Source organism: Anolis sagrei, chromosome 3 (genome assembly GCF_037176765.1).
Source record: "Anolis sagrei isolate rAnoSag1 chromosome 3, rAnoSag1.mat, whole genome shotgun sequence".
NCBI lineage: Eukaryota > Metazoa > Chordata > Lepidosauria > Squamata > Dactyloidae > Anolis > Anolis sagrei.
In genome coordinates this window covers 164,545,640-164,560,340 of record NC_090023.1, presented here as the reverse complement: position 1 = coordinate 164,560,340, position 14,701 = coordinate 164,545,640, and the positions used below count along the sequence as shown (strand labels likewise).

Below are 14,701 nucleotides of genomic sequence, written 5' to 3'. Positions count from 1 at the left end.
GAGACCCTCGCCAATGACGGATCAAGACCAAACTTGGCACACAGAGTCCCCATGACCCACTCTACATCCTGGTGCATGTTTGAGGAGGACAGACCATGGATGATGGGACTTCAAGTACCTCCACTCCTTTCCCAAGACTGCTGCAACCCTCATCTAATGTCCAATCAAGACCAAACTTGGCACACAGAGCCCCCATGACCCACTCTACATTCCGATACTGCTTGGAGGAGGATGGACTTTGGATGATGGGACTTGCAGTACCTTCACTCACTTACTGAAACCACTGCCACCCTCACCCAATGACTGATAAAGACAAAAGTTGGCACACAGAGCAACCATGACCCACTCTATATCCTGCTGCTGTTTGGAGGAGGGTGGACCATGGATGATGGGACTTCAAGTACCTTCACTCACTTCCTGAAAACAATGAAACCGTCATCCAATGACCAATAAAGACCAAACTTGGCATACAGAACCACCATTACCCAATTTCTCTAATAACCCGGGCAGCGCCGGGTCCCCAAGCTAGTAAATAATATATGATGAGGTGGTAAAATTCGAAAGAGGCTTGGTGGGAAGACCTTCCCCTCCCAATTCTGTTGTTTCCCTTCCTCCTGAGGGTCTCTTGCTGTCCCCCAGTCCTTTACTTTCCGGGGAAGGCGCCCCTTCTGCTTCTTTCCGGGCTGCAGGGGGAGCCCAAAGGGAGCACTTGCGCCAAGAGCAGCCGTCGCCTCCCTTTTCCTTCCCGAGGAAGAAAAAAAACCTCAGCACGGCGCCGCACTCTCGCTCAGTTGCAACCGGTTTGTGCCGGCCGCCGGCTTGCGCGCTGATCCAAAGCCATGGGCTGCCTCTCCTCCTTCTCCTCCTCCTCCCGAAGCTCCAAGGGAGGGGGCACTCGGGGCTGCCTGGCCCACTGACCGCCCGCCCTCCTTCCCCTTCTCCCTCCCTCCCTGCCTTGCCGCCCATAAAGCTCCTCGGGGAGAAGGCGAGAAGCCTCTTGGAGCCTCAGCCCGGCGCCTTGGCTGCCCTCAACGCAGGTAAACCAGGAAGGAGGCGACTCTGGCCGGGGAAGAGGGTCTTGGGAGGGTGGCTTCAGCCCCCAAGGTTGGGAGAGGGTTGCCTTGGAAGGGATGCCCAACCAGCTTAGTCCCTCCCCCGCCAAGAACCTTCCTCTTTGCCCCTCTTCTGCCAGCCTTGCTTCTGTCTCCACTCCAGGGATTGATGATGAGTCCACTCACCATAGGCAAGAACAGGAGGATTTCCAAAAAAATACCTTTTGCATCACTGCTGCACCAGCCCTAGTGCATGCACACTATTTGGTTCAGTTGCTCTGTCTATGCCAAAGTGAGAGTCCAATATTTACAACCAAGCCTATAGCCCAGTGTTTCTCAACCCCTGGGTGGGGGTGGGGGGGTCACGAGGAGGTTCTTATTTATTTATTTATTTGCAGTATTTATATTCCGCCCTTCTCACCCCGCAAGGGACTCAGGACGCATTACAGTGTACACATATATGGCAAACATTCAGTGTACACATATATGGCAAACCTCCGTTGGCACAGTGGGTTAAAGCACTGTGCCAGCAGGACTGAAGACTGACAGGTCGCAGGTTCGAATCCGGGGAGAGGCGGATGAGCTCCCTCTATTAGCTCCAGCTCCTCATGCGGGGACATGAGAGAAGCCTCCCACAAGGATGATAAAACATCAAAAATCATCCAGGCGTCCCCTGGGCAACGTCCTTGCAGACGGCCAATTCTCTCACAACAGGAGCGGTTGCTCCAAACACGACAATAAATAAATAAATTCAATGCCAATTTTCACATACAACATATACAGACATACACAGAGGCTATTGAACTTTTTCTGGCCACCAGAGGACCTGTCACTTTCATCGTCCATCTGCGACGCTGATGAAGTACTTCCGCATTCCCCGCATGCTTTTTTTTTCCACTGGAGTGCTTTGCTGGAGTCTTTTTTATGGCCCCATAAATTAGTTAATTAGTTAATTTGGCCTCACCACACTTTAAGGTGGTACCTCATTTTCCTACTTGACAGATGCAACTGTGTTTCGGGTTGCAAAGGTCGACAACAGGCTACACAATTGGTTGGAAACCCACTCCAACCCGGGCTAGCTTACTTACTTACTTAGGCGATCCCTCGTTGGCTGAGTAGTCTTCCAGGATCAGTGTTCTGGTGGGTCCGTAGGTGACTGTGGAGTCCTATTCTTGACCTGCATCTTCTCCCGCAGTGAGGGCATCAGTTTCCAGGTGGAAGGCGGTCTCGGTCGGGGTTGGCTTGATGCACCTTCTCCTTGGCACGTTTCTCTTTCGCCCTCCATTCGTGCCTCTTCAAATTCTGCAGCACTGCTGGTCACAGCTGACCTCCAGCTGCAGTGCTCAAGGGCCAGGGCTTCCCAGTTCTCAGTGTCTATGCCAGACACTCAGTGTCTATGCCAGACACAGGGTTGGGAGGACAATAGCTTTATAAACAAGCACCTTGGTATCCCTACGGATGTACTGGTCCTCAAACACTCTCTGCTTCATTCGGAAAATGCTGCACTCATAGAGCTCAGGCGGTGTTGTAAGGGTGGCTTTGAGCCCATCTTTGAATCTCTTTTCCTACCCACCAACATTCCATTTTCCGTTTGTGAATTCGGAATAGAGCAACTGCTTTGGGAGATGGTGGTCGGGCATCCAGACAACGTGGCTGGTCCAGTGGAGTTGTCTGCCTGTCTTTCCAAGAAATTTGCAGGATTTTCCAGAGGCAGCACTGATGGAATCGTTCCAGGAGTTGCATGTGACATCTGTAGACAGTCCACATCTCGCAGGCATATAGCAGGTTTGGGAGGATAAAACTTTATAAACAAGCACCTTGGTATCCCTACGGATATCCCAGTCCTCAAACACTCTCTGTTTCATTTGGAAAAATGCTGCACTCGCAGAGCTCAGGCGGTGTTGTATTTCGGTGTCGATGTTGACTTTGGTGGAGAGGTGGCTGATTCCCAAACGGGATGGGCGGGAGATGTCACTGCCTTGGTCCTTTCACGCGAGGAGGTATCAGAGGGGTCCATCACACAAATGGTTTAGCAACCAGTGCACCAAGCTTCTGATGACAGACTTTACTCCCAACTTCTCCTCCAAACGCCACACCGTACTTATAGAGCACATTTTGTGCATGAAATGAGTAGGCTAACCAGGGGAATCCACTGAACCATTTGGGTTGGAATCTTAGGTGCCTCTTCTTCCTATCTACAGGGAATACATATCCTGGCAATGGAGCCTGTGGATTTTGCACTAATTGAGCTTTCACTGGGTCATCAAAACAGTCTTGTTCATATAAAGTCCAAGGTCTAACAGTGACACAGCTTCTCTTTGCTCTTGTTCCATGGTTTCTTTGGCACAACTTGGATTAGATAAGTGTTTCTCAACCTTCCTAATGCCATGACCCGTCGATACAGTTCCTCATGTTATGGTGACCCCAACCATAAAATTATTTTCGTTGCTAATCATAACTGTAATTTTGCTACTATTATGAATTGTAATGTAAATATCTGATATGCAGGATGTATTTTCATTCACTGGACCAAATTTGGCACAAATACCCAATACGCCCAAATTTGAAAACTGATGGAGTTTGGGGGTGGGGGATTGCTTTTGTCATTTGGAAGTTGTAGTTGCTGGGATTCATAGATAACCTATAATTAAAGAGCATTCTGAACTCCACCAACAATGGAATTGAACCAAACTTGGCACACAGAACTCCCATGACCAACAGAAAATACTGGAAGGTGGCCATTGACATTGTGTTAGGGAGTTGTAGTTCACCTACATCCAGAGAGCACTGTAGACTCAAACAATGATGGATCTGGACCAAACTTGACACAAAGTTCAAAATATTTATTTCGGTCATTGACCAGCACAGGAAATAGTGTCACATTTCCAGACAAACCTGGCATGTTTGGTACATTAAAAATATAAATATAACTACTAAAAACACAATATGGGTGAGGGAGCAGAAGGGGGAACAGGGTAAAAACATACAATGCCCAGATCCATCACCAAATTGTAGATTCAGGGAAGAAGATTACTGGACACACAGTTGACTTTTGGAACTAGTCATTCCCTGGCGGATTTTGTATGCTGCTGCACAGAACTTTGCAATACTGTAGGTTGTAGCTGAATTAGTATCTACAAATAGCAGGGAGGTATAAAATTGTCCTGAATGGTCTGGGTGCTTGTCTATCAGAGGTAAGATAAGCCTGGCACGGATATCCCTGTAGAACGGGCACTGGAGGAGCACATGTTGTATTGTTTCTACATGACCCGAGTCACAGGGGCAGAGCCTCTCTGGGAAAGGGATCTTCCGGTAGCGGCCTTCGAGTACAGCTGATGGGAGAGCGTGGCATTGGGCCAGGGTGAAAGCCCTTCGATGAATAGGAACCTCTAAGTATGTTAAATATGCCATAGGGGAGGCAAGGTATCTGCTGTCTTCACTGATAAGGAAGCTTGGAGCCGAGGCCAGATCTAGTTGGCGCTCTGTGTCTGTGATACGTTGTTTAATAAGTGCTTTGGCTTGATTGTAATCCATAGCTAATAGTAGACCTGGAGAAAATCCCAACGAGGAGATTTTAGATGCTACCACCTGCTTCCATGTGGATTGGAAATCATCCTCCATGGTTAGTGGGGCAAGGCCAAGGGGTGCACGGGACAGTCTGAGCCAGAGGTTAAGTATGGCCACCCACACCCTGGCCTCCACTCTCATAAAACCCGTCTCTAGTCGCAGGGTGGCATTAGAAACGCATTTAGGGACTTGCAAGGCCGATCTCAGAAACTTGGACTGAACCACCTCTAATGGGGCAAAACTGGGGAAGGGGCCCAGCTGAGCCCCATACAAGAGTTGGGCTAATGACTTGGCTTCAAACAGCTTGAGCGCTGCCGGTGTGAAGTGGCCCCCTCTTGTCCTAAGATATTTAAGAATGGCAATTGAGCTCCCCTGCGCGGTGTTGGATACTTGATCCCCATGAGCTCTTCTGCTACCATTAGATTGGAAAACTACACCTAGATATTTGAAGGATGTAACTTGTTCAATTTTATGACCATCTATGCTCCAAGAGTAAGTCCTGGGCCTATTAGCGAAAGCCATGATTTTAGTTTTATTGTAATTGAGTTGGAGCTGATCTGTGTTGCAATGTTGTATTAATGCTCTAAAAGCTCTTTTGAGCCCAATGGGTGTTCTAGGATTTTGACAATGTGGAATGAACTTAGGGATTCTGAGCTGGCGAACGTTGAACATTAGATTGGTTTTATTGATTGTAATATATATCTTGCTTGTTTTAATTGTTTATAATGGCTATTGCTACATGTTTTATATTATTGTTTGTTGTTGGCATCGAATTGTGCCTTTTGTAAGCCGCCCTGAGTCTCCCCTCGGAGGTTGAGAAGGGCGGGGTAGAAATGAACAAAATAAATAAATAAATAAACCTCCCCCCCCCCCCCCCCCCCGTAAAATGGACTATCCTCTGTCTAGTCTCCCTTTTGACTTCTGTTCAGATAATGGAACAGTACGGATTTGGTTTTAGTTTTTGGAAATGACCCTTTCGCACATCCAAACAGAGGACTCTTGGCCATTCAAAAACTCAAAACCACAGGACCCCTTGATGTGATTTCCAAAACTTTCTTCTTTAAAAGCCTGCCTGAATGAAAAGGTTTGGAGAAAAGGACAAATCAGGAAAGAATCCCCAACAGGGAATGCTAATGTATTGTAGAAATCTGGAGAGACGAAAGCATTGTCGGCCCTTGGGAACCAATTCCAGGATATTTGTGGATACAGAAACCATGGGAAAACAGAGATAATGCTAATGGGAGATGCCGTTGACCTGGCCCCAGTGAGGTTCTATGCTTAAGGCATTGTGACACCTGCAGTAAGCCTTATCTCTTTGGGCCGTTTCAGGTAGAGAGACGTGCCCTTCTGCTGTGAACTTGGCTTTGTGTGCAGCAGTGGGGTTGTTGTCCGTATTTGAAAAGTTTAGAAACACAGGGTAACAGCGTCATGTTTTTCTCTTGGTCCTCTCTCCACCAGTCTCCCTTCTAGGAGAAACTTGATAGCGTAGATTCTTTTCAACTGCCCTTAGTTTTTGCAATTGCATTGGGTTCTCATTTTGTATATATATATATATTTATCGTGTCATCAGCAACCAGACCATTGTATTACATTTCTAACAGAACAAAACAAACAAACAGATAAAAAAGCACGAATTTTGCAAACTTCGTAGTTGATTAAATGCCCTTTGACCAGTATCTGGCCACTTGGAGTGCCTCTGATGTTGCCGCAAGAAGGTCCTCCATTGTGCTCAGGTTGCATTGAAGCAGGTGGTCTGTGGTTTGCTCTTCTCCACACTCGCATGTCGTGGATTCCACTTTGTAGCCCCATTTCTTAAGATTGGCTCTGCATCCCGTGGTGCCAGAGCGCAGTCTGTTCAGCGCCTTCCAAGTCGCCCAGTCTTCTGTGTGCCCAGCGAGGAGTCTCTCATCTGGTATCGCCCACGGATTGAGGTGCTGGGTTTGAGCCTGCCACTTTTGGACTCTCGCTTGCTGAGGTGTTCCAGCGAGTGTCTCTGTAGAGCTAAGAAAACTATTTCTTGATTTAAGTCGTTGACGTGCTGGCTGATACCCAAACAAGGGATGAGCTGGAGATGTCGCTGCCTTGGTCCTTTCACTATTGGCTGCTACTTCCCGGTGGATGTCAGGTGGTGCAATACCGGCTAAGCAGTGTAATTTCTCCAGTGGTGTAGGGTGCAGACACCCTGTGATAATGCGGCATGTCTCATTAAGAGCCACATCCACTGTTTTAGTGTGGTGAGATGTGTTCTACACTGGGCATGCGTACTCAGCAGAGTAGCATAGCGCAAGGGCAGATGTCTTCATTGTGTCTGGTTGTGATCCCCAGGTTGTGCTAATCAGCTTTCGTATGATATTGTTTCTAGTGCCCACTTTTTGCTTGATGTTCAGGCAGTGTTTCTTGTAGGTAAGAGCACAGTCCAGAGTGACTCCCAGGTATTTGGGTGTGCTGCAATGCTCCAGTGGGATTCCTTCCCAGGTGATCCTCAGAGCTCAGGATGCTTGTCTGTTCTTAAGGTGAAAGGCGCATGTCTGTGTTTTAGATGGATTAGCAATCAGTTGGCTTTCCCTGTAATAGGCAGTAAGAACACCTAGAGCTTTGGAGAGCTTCTGTTCAACCATCTCAAAGCTCCCTGCTTGAGCGGTAATGTCACGATCATCAGCATAGATGAAACTCTGTCCTTTCTGGCAGTGGCTGGTCATTTGTGTAAATGTATTTTGTATTAGGGGCCACTATAGAAAGCTGGAAGAGCGAAAATCCATAGAGCCCTTGGTATCAATGTGATTTTGTTCCCGCACCATTCGTGGATACCAAAATCTGTAGGAAAGGGAAGGGTTGCTAATAGAAGACTGCATTGGCTGGGCTCCAATGAAATCTCATGCTTGAGGCATGGCACCTGCAAGACGTAATCCTTATCTGGATCTACTCTCATGCAGGTGGTTTCAGGAAGAGAGAATCTCCATTCTTCTGTTTCAGTACTTGGCTGAACACAGCAGCAGAACTATCATCTGTGTTTCTAATATCAAGATCCAAAATCTAACATATTGCATACTGTTAGATTCTACATATTGATTTCTTGTTCCTCTCTCTAAGAGCATCCCTGGTAGAAGAAGCTTGGCAGTGTATTTATTTATTTCTGGTATTTGTATCCCGTCTCTTCTCTACCCCGAAAGGGGGACTCAGGACAGCTTACATAGGCAGTAGGCATGTAGTCGGGGGAGGGGGGGCTTGGGGAGCTTCAGCCCCCCCCCCCCCCGAAATTCTCATGGTGGTCCGCAAGAAGGCCTTACTGGTACATTATTTAAACTGTTAAGTTTATTCATATCATGATCTGATCATCTGTTCAATATATCCCATATGCATGGGGGTATTGGGGTAACGATTCAAAAGGTTTGCTAGGGTAGACCCTCTTTCACTCAGACTCAGACCCCCCGAACCAAACTCAGCCCCCCCACCTCCCAAATCAAAATCCTGACTATGGGCCTGATAGGCAGCAATTCGATGCCGTTACATGAACAATTAGAATCATAGAATCATAGAATCAAAGAGTTGGAAGAGACCTCATGGGCCATCCAGTCCAACCCCCTGCCAAGAAGCAGGAATATTGCATTCAAATCACCCCTGACAGATGGCCATCCAGCCTCTGCTTAAAAGCTTCCAAAGAAGGAGCCTCCACCACACTCCGGGGCAGAGAGTTCCACTGCTGAACGGCTCTCACAGTCAGGAAGTTCTTCCTAATACAATAACCATTGAACAAAAACCATCAAACCATTAAAATACATAAAATACATAAGCCATTAATGAAACAGTATAAAATCTTAATTACCAATAAAACGTATCCTCATGTAAATCATCTTTCCGCTCCATTTCAACCAAAGTGCTGCTTTATGTCTGCTGACCGAAGGCCAGGTCCCACAACCACGATTTTACTTTCTTCCTGATAGCCAGGAGGGATGGGGTCGATCGTATCTCATTTGGAAGCACGTTCCACAGGTGGGGGGCCACCGCCGAGAAGGCCCTGTCCCTCATTTTCACCTCTTATATATAGCATTTCCTCTTTTATTATCTGATTAATGAAGAACAAGAAATAAACATATGGATGGTGTATGTGAATGTAAAGTTGGATGTCATTAATCAGATGGCTTGAGAAATGATGTTGTTATGTCTTCTACCTCCGAGATGTCATACTGGAAATGCAAGCAAGCATGCCCCAACCTTATTGTAAAAATTCCACTACAAAGATTTCACCATATGTAAGTTATCCTCAGATGGTCTTTGAGTCACCTGAGAAGTGAAGTGTTTATGTATGTTGAGTCTGAAAAGCATATTGTTTTGTGACAGCCTGTAGTTCAGTATGTATTTGTGGATGTCAACTTTATTTTGAAGCTATATTCTCTAGCAATTTTGCAATATTTTGCACCTTCTCAATTTGACCACATACAGGAAGGATGCTATCAACTGCCTCGCGTGTGTTAAGGGAAATGCCTTTTATGTAGCTATCATATTACCACATTCTCTTTATGAGAATACAAAACCCTTTTGTTGTTATCTGTAGATCAGTGGTAATTGTTGACATGTGAGAGACCATAATGACATCAAAGAGCAGTAGTGCATAACTTATTTATTCCAAAATAACTACCCTCTGGATGTGTTGGATTGCAACTGCTTTTGTTCATGCTGGTCAGGAATTATGGGTTGTTATAGTCCAGTGTTTCTCAACGTGGGGGTCGGGACCCCTGTGGGGGTCGCAAAGGGGTGTCAGAGGGGTCACCAAAGACCATCAAAAACATAGTATTTTCTGTTGGTCATGGGAGTTCTGTGTGGAAAGTTTGGTCCAATTCTATCGGTGGGGTTTAGAATGCTATTTCATTGTGGGTGAACTATAAATCCCAACAACTACAACTCCCAAATGGCAAGGTCTATTTTCTCCAATTTCTACCAGTGTTCACATTTGGGCATATTGAGTATTTGTGCCAGGTTTGATCCAGATCCATCATTGCTTGAGTCCATAGTGTTCTCTGGATGTATAGAATCATAGAATCATAGAATCAAAGAGTTGGAAGAAACCTCATGGGCCATCCAGTCCAACCCCCTGCCAAGAAGCAGGAATATTGCTTTCAAAGCACCCCTGACAGATGGCCATCCAGCCTCTGTTTAAAAGCTTCCAAAGAAGGAGCCTCCACCACACTCCGGGGCAGAGAGTTCCACTGCTGAACGGCTCTCACAGTCAGGAAGTTCTTCCTCATGTTCAGATGGAATCTCCTCTCTTGTAGTTTGAAGTCATTGTTCTGCGTCCTAGTCTCCAAGGAAGCAGAAAACAAGCTTGCTCCCTCCTCCCTGTGGCTTCCTCTCACATATTTATACATGGCTATCATATCTCCTCTCAGCCTTCTCTTCTTCGGGCTAAACATGCCCAGTTCGCTAAGCCGCTCCTCATAGGGCTTGTTCTCCAGACCCTTGATCATTTTAGTCGCCCTCCTCTGGACACATGTAGGTGAACTACAACTCCAAAAACTCAAGGTCAATGTCTACCAGACCTTCTCAGTATTTTATCTTGGTCATGGGAATTCTTGTGCCAAGTTTGATTCAATTCCATCATTGGTGGAGTTCAGAAGGCTCTTTGATTGTAGGTGAACTATAAATCCCAGCAATTCCAGCATTACCAAATGACAAAATCAATCATCCCTAATCCCACTAGTATTCAAATTTGGGCATTTGTGCCAAATTTGGTCCAGTGACTGAAAATACATCCTGCATATCAGATATTTACATTACAATTCATAACAGTAGCAAATTTACAGTTATGAAGTAGCAATGAAAATAACATTATGGTTGGGGGTCACCACAATATGAGGACCTGTACTAAGGGGTCACGGCATTAGGAAGGTTGAGAACCACTGTTATAGTCTAATATAGGAGGTGGCTACCATATTGGGAAATATTTACAATATAATTCCCATTTTTGTAGAATCAATGTACTCTTAGTATTCACTGATGTTTGGGCTGTCCTTTCTGTTTGTTTATTTTTTCCATTCAAGTCCGATAGAACTGTGAGTATCAAGAACTCTTTGTTTTTCTGCAGAAAATTATTGACTTTCTAAACCACAGTGAATGAAAACGCTTTTATCTTCAGATCAGGTGCTCTTTAGGGGAGATGACTACCTGAAACAGTGTATTGTGTGGCATAAGTAATTGTTCTAAACCGGTTTGGGAACAGAGATTATAACACTGTAGAACAAAATTTGAAAAAAAAAATGTTCCTTGTTTGAAAGTGTTATTTGTTGTTTAATTGTGCGGTACTTACTTTGTATCTGCGGGGCACCTGAAATTGAGGATATAGCACACATATTATTTAATTGTAAATTGTATCAGAAGGTGAGAGACTTCTACCTTGCTTCATATATCAAACGGACAATGTATTGGGAATCTCACATCCGAATAACATATTTTATGTGTGGCCAAGACCTAAAAATAACACATAAAACAGCTCTGTATTTAAGCAAAACAATACGTCTGAGAACCACATTGTAGGGGTGATAAGGAAATATGATTTTTTAAAATTATTTTGATTAGATATTTTTCAGTGAATACAGCAGTTAAAAATCAGAATATTTAAAACAGTAAAGGGTGATTGGGACAAAGCGGGAAATAGAGTATTGGAAAAAGGGTGGAGGAAATTTGGGGAAAAGGAAGGGGCCCTATGTTGAGAATCTAAGATTAGGGAGCATGCAGGGAAGGTACTGGGTTATACGGGGTGGGGTTAGGGTTACAGAAAAGGTTATTTATTTATCTATCGTGTCATCAGCAACCATACCATTGTATTACATTTCTAACAGAACAAAACAAACAAACAGATTTAAAAAGCACAAATTTTGCCAACTTGGTAGTTGATTAAATGTCCTTTGACCAGTATCTGGCCACTTGGAGTGCCTCTGGTGTTGCTGCAAGAAGGTCCTCCATTGTGCATGTAGCAGGGCTCAGGTTGCATTGAAGCAGGTGGTCTGTGGTTTGCTCTTCTCCGCACTCGCATGTCGTGGATTCAACTTTGTAGCCCCATTTCTTGAGGTTGGCTCTGCATCTCGTGGTGCCAGAGCGCAGTCTGTTCAGTGCCTTCCAAGTCGCCCAGTCTTCTGTGTGTCCAGGAGGGAGTCTCTCATCTGGTATCACCCACGGATTGAGGTTCTGGGTTTGAGCCTGCCACTTTTGGACTCTCGCTTGCTGAGGTGTTCTAGCGAGTGTCTCTGTAGATCTAAGAAAACTATTAAAGAAAACAGAAAAGGTTAGGGGAGGGTTATCCATGTAGGGGAGTTTTGACTTCCGAATCATCCTCTCCGCGTCCTGTACTTTGGATTTCATTCTGGTTTTCTTCTTGTGGTTTCTCCCTTCTAATCCTAATTTAGTTTCCTTCTATTTTCTTCTCATCTCTCTCTAATTCTGGTTCCTTTCCATAAATTCATCAAATAGTTTCCAATCGGTTCCCTTAAGTGGGCGTCCTTGTGAATCTTTTAACGCGTAGGTCAGGGTGTCCATTTCTTTTATTTCAAGAACTTTATTTAGCCATTTTTCTCTTGCTGGTGTTTCATTTAGTTTCCATTTCTTGGCATACTCAGTTTTATCATATCTTATCATATTTATTTACTGTATTGTTATAAGTGTCTTATTTTAACTTACTACATAGAGTGCAATCAAGTCTTATCAACCCTTGTTGTTTAGTTTGATATTGTGATAGGGTCTAAGGGCTAATCAATAAAATTACTACTACTACTACTACTACTACTACTTACTTTAGAAGTAGTTATTATAAAAAACTTCATTTTTGTGGCTGCCACAAACTAGGTTGAATTGGTTGAGACTCAATGACATGCTCATTGAAAAATTACAGCAAAATGTGCTGCAGGATGTCCCACAAAAAGCCAAAACAAAATAGTTTCTGCAGTTTAATAAACTTTCCCCTTGTTTTTATGATAGAATGTATAACCAGGGAACAAAAATCGTGTTACATAATGTAATATACAGTTGAGATGTGTATGCCATTTTTGAACAATTTTGCCAGTGTGATGTGCAGGAAGCATTTGTTACAAAAGTTGCTTAATTTTATCAAAAGGTACACAGCTGACAGACTTATGGATTACCTAGTATGACAAGAAGAGACTCTAAAAGGAACCACCATGAATTGTGACATATAAGATTATAGCTTACGAATTTTGTCCTAACAAACCTGCATTTGCACCAGGGGAAATGTTCCAGAGTAGCTGCCCCGGACACACTGCAGGGGCATCCCAAAGCCATTCTGCTGTTTAGACAGTTACTGGGCCCCAGTGCATTGGTATCAGTCACTGCCACCACTGTTTCACTGGCTAGAACCAGCTCCCTGGCATATTCTTGCTGGTCATGTTGCTTTTGGTGAGATCACAACTGGGCACCCAGCCATGCAGGTCTTTTTGTCACGTGGACACTGGCCACGTCCAACAGCCCACATGTCAAAACCACCGGCACTCACTCCAGTGTTCCCTGGGGTAACCTGTGTATCTTGTGCCAGGTTAACAGCTGGAAGCAGTGCTTTTGGTGTGCAACTAGCCATATGTCGTGTGGATTTCTTGCATTGGTTTCAGAGTGAGTACATTTTATTTGGCCCATGTAAACATGGGCTAAAGGTGTTGACTGGCAACTTGATTTAAGGAGAAATTTGGAATGATTTTTTTTTGTATTCCAATACAGTGACTTACTTTTAAAAAGCACACAATAGTAGTACCTTTGGCCTCCATCTACACCGACATATAATCCAGTTTCTGAATCCAGATTATGGATTATTCACCGGGATTGTGGCGCAGCTGGCTGAGTGTCATCTGCATTAAGATCACTCTGACCAAAAGGTCATGAGTTCGAAGCCAGCCCGGGTTGGAGTGGGTTTCCAACCAATTGCATGTAGCCTGTTGTCGACCTTTGCAACCCGAAAGACGGTTGCATCTGTCAAGTAGGAAAATAAGGTACCACCTTAAAGTGTGGGGAGGCTAAATTAACTGATTTATGAGGCCATAAAGAAGACTCCAGCAAAGCATTCCAGTGGGGAAGCACGCGGGGAATGCGGAAGTGCTTCATCAGCATCGCAGATGGACGATGAAAGCGACAGCTTCCCTGGTGGCCAGAAAAAAGTTAAATAGCCTCTGTGTATGTCTGTATATGTTGGTATGTCAAAAATTGGCATTGAATGTTTGCTATATATGTGTACACTGTAATCCGCCCTGAGTCCCCTGCGGGGTGAGAAGGGCGGAATATAAAAACTGTAAATAAATAATAAATAAGAAATTATCTGCTTTGCATTGGAATATATGGCAGATTCCTACAAGGGTGGGTCAAAAGGTTTTGCCTTCTGTGTCATAGAAACATTATGAATGAACATATAACAGCAGAAGTTGCTGCAGATCATAGCCTGAATGCAAAACTGCAGTTCAACATAGTCACTAACAATTTGTATACGTTTGCGCCATCGTTTAACCCAGGCATCAAAACCATTTGGGAAATATTCAGGGTTTTGCTTCCTGACCCATGTTTTTAAAGCTGCTTTAACATCATTCAAGTAATTGAATCTGAAACCACCTAGGTTGTCTTTCCAAGATCCAAACAGGTAGAAGGGGTCAAATCGGGGCTGTAGGATAGGTGAGGCACTACTGACCAGTCCATTTGTGCAATCGCCTGGGTTGTGAAAAATGACGTGTGTGGGCATGCATTGTAGGGATGAAGCTTGATGGAACAAACATCTTTTAGTGGTCTCTTCTTTCTTATTGCCTACTTAAGTTTCTTTATTGTGGTTACGTAAGTTTCGCTGTTGATTGTGGCACCATATTGCATAAAATCAACAAGAATAACACCCTGTGTGTTCAATGTATCAGCAACATTCTGAACTGTAACGTGCCTGCCTCCTCGAATCACTTCATCACGTTCTTGATTTGCATCTGTGTCCAATGTTGTTGGCCGGTTGCTCCTTGGTTTATCTGCAATTTCTATTTCTGCCTTGTATCCCAGGATCTGATCCCGTATAATAATAATAATAATAATAATAATAATAATAATAATAATAATATAAA

General features: G+C 44.4%; 1 protein-coding gene across 1 annotated transcript in view; it reads left to right on the top strand.

Annotated features, from left to right (window-relative positions):
• Positions 1–749: 749 nt before the first annotated feature.
• The window catches only part of SLC16A9 (solute carrier family 16 member 9), a 46,507-nt gene continuing 32,555 nt past the window's right edge, over positions 750–14,701 (top strand). The window contains exon 1 of the mRNA XM_060768953.2: positions 750–1,037. The gene's annotated coding sequence lies outside the window, so the exon portion shown is untranslated. The remainder of the gene's footprint in view (positions 1,038–14,701) is intronic.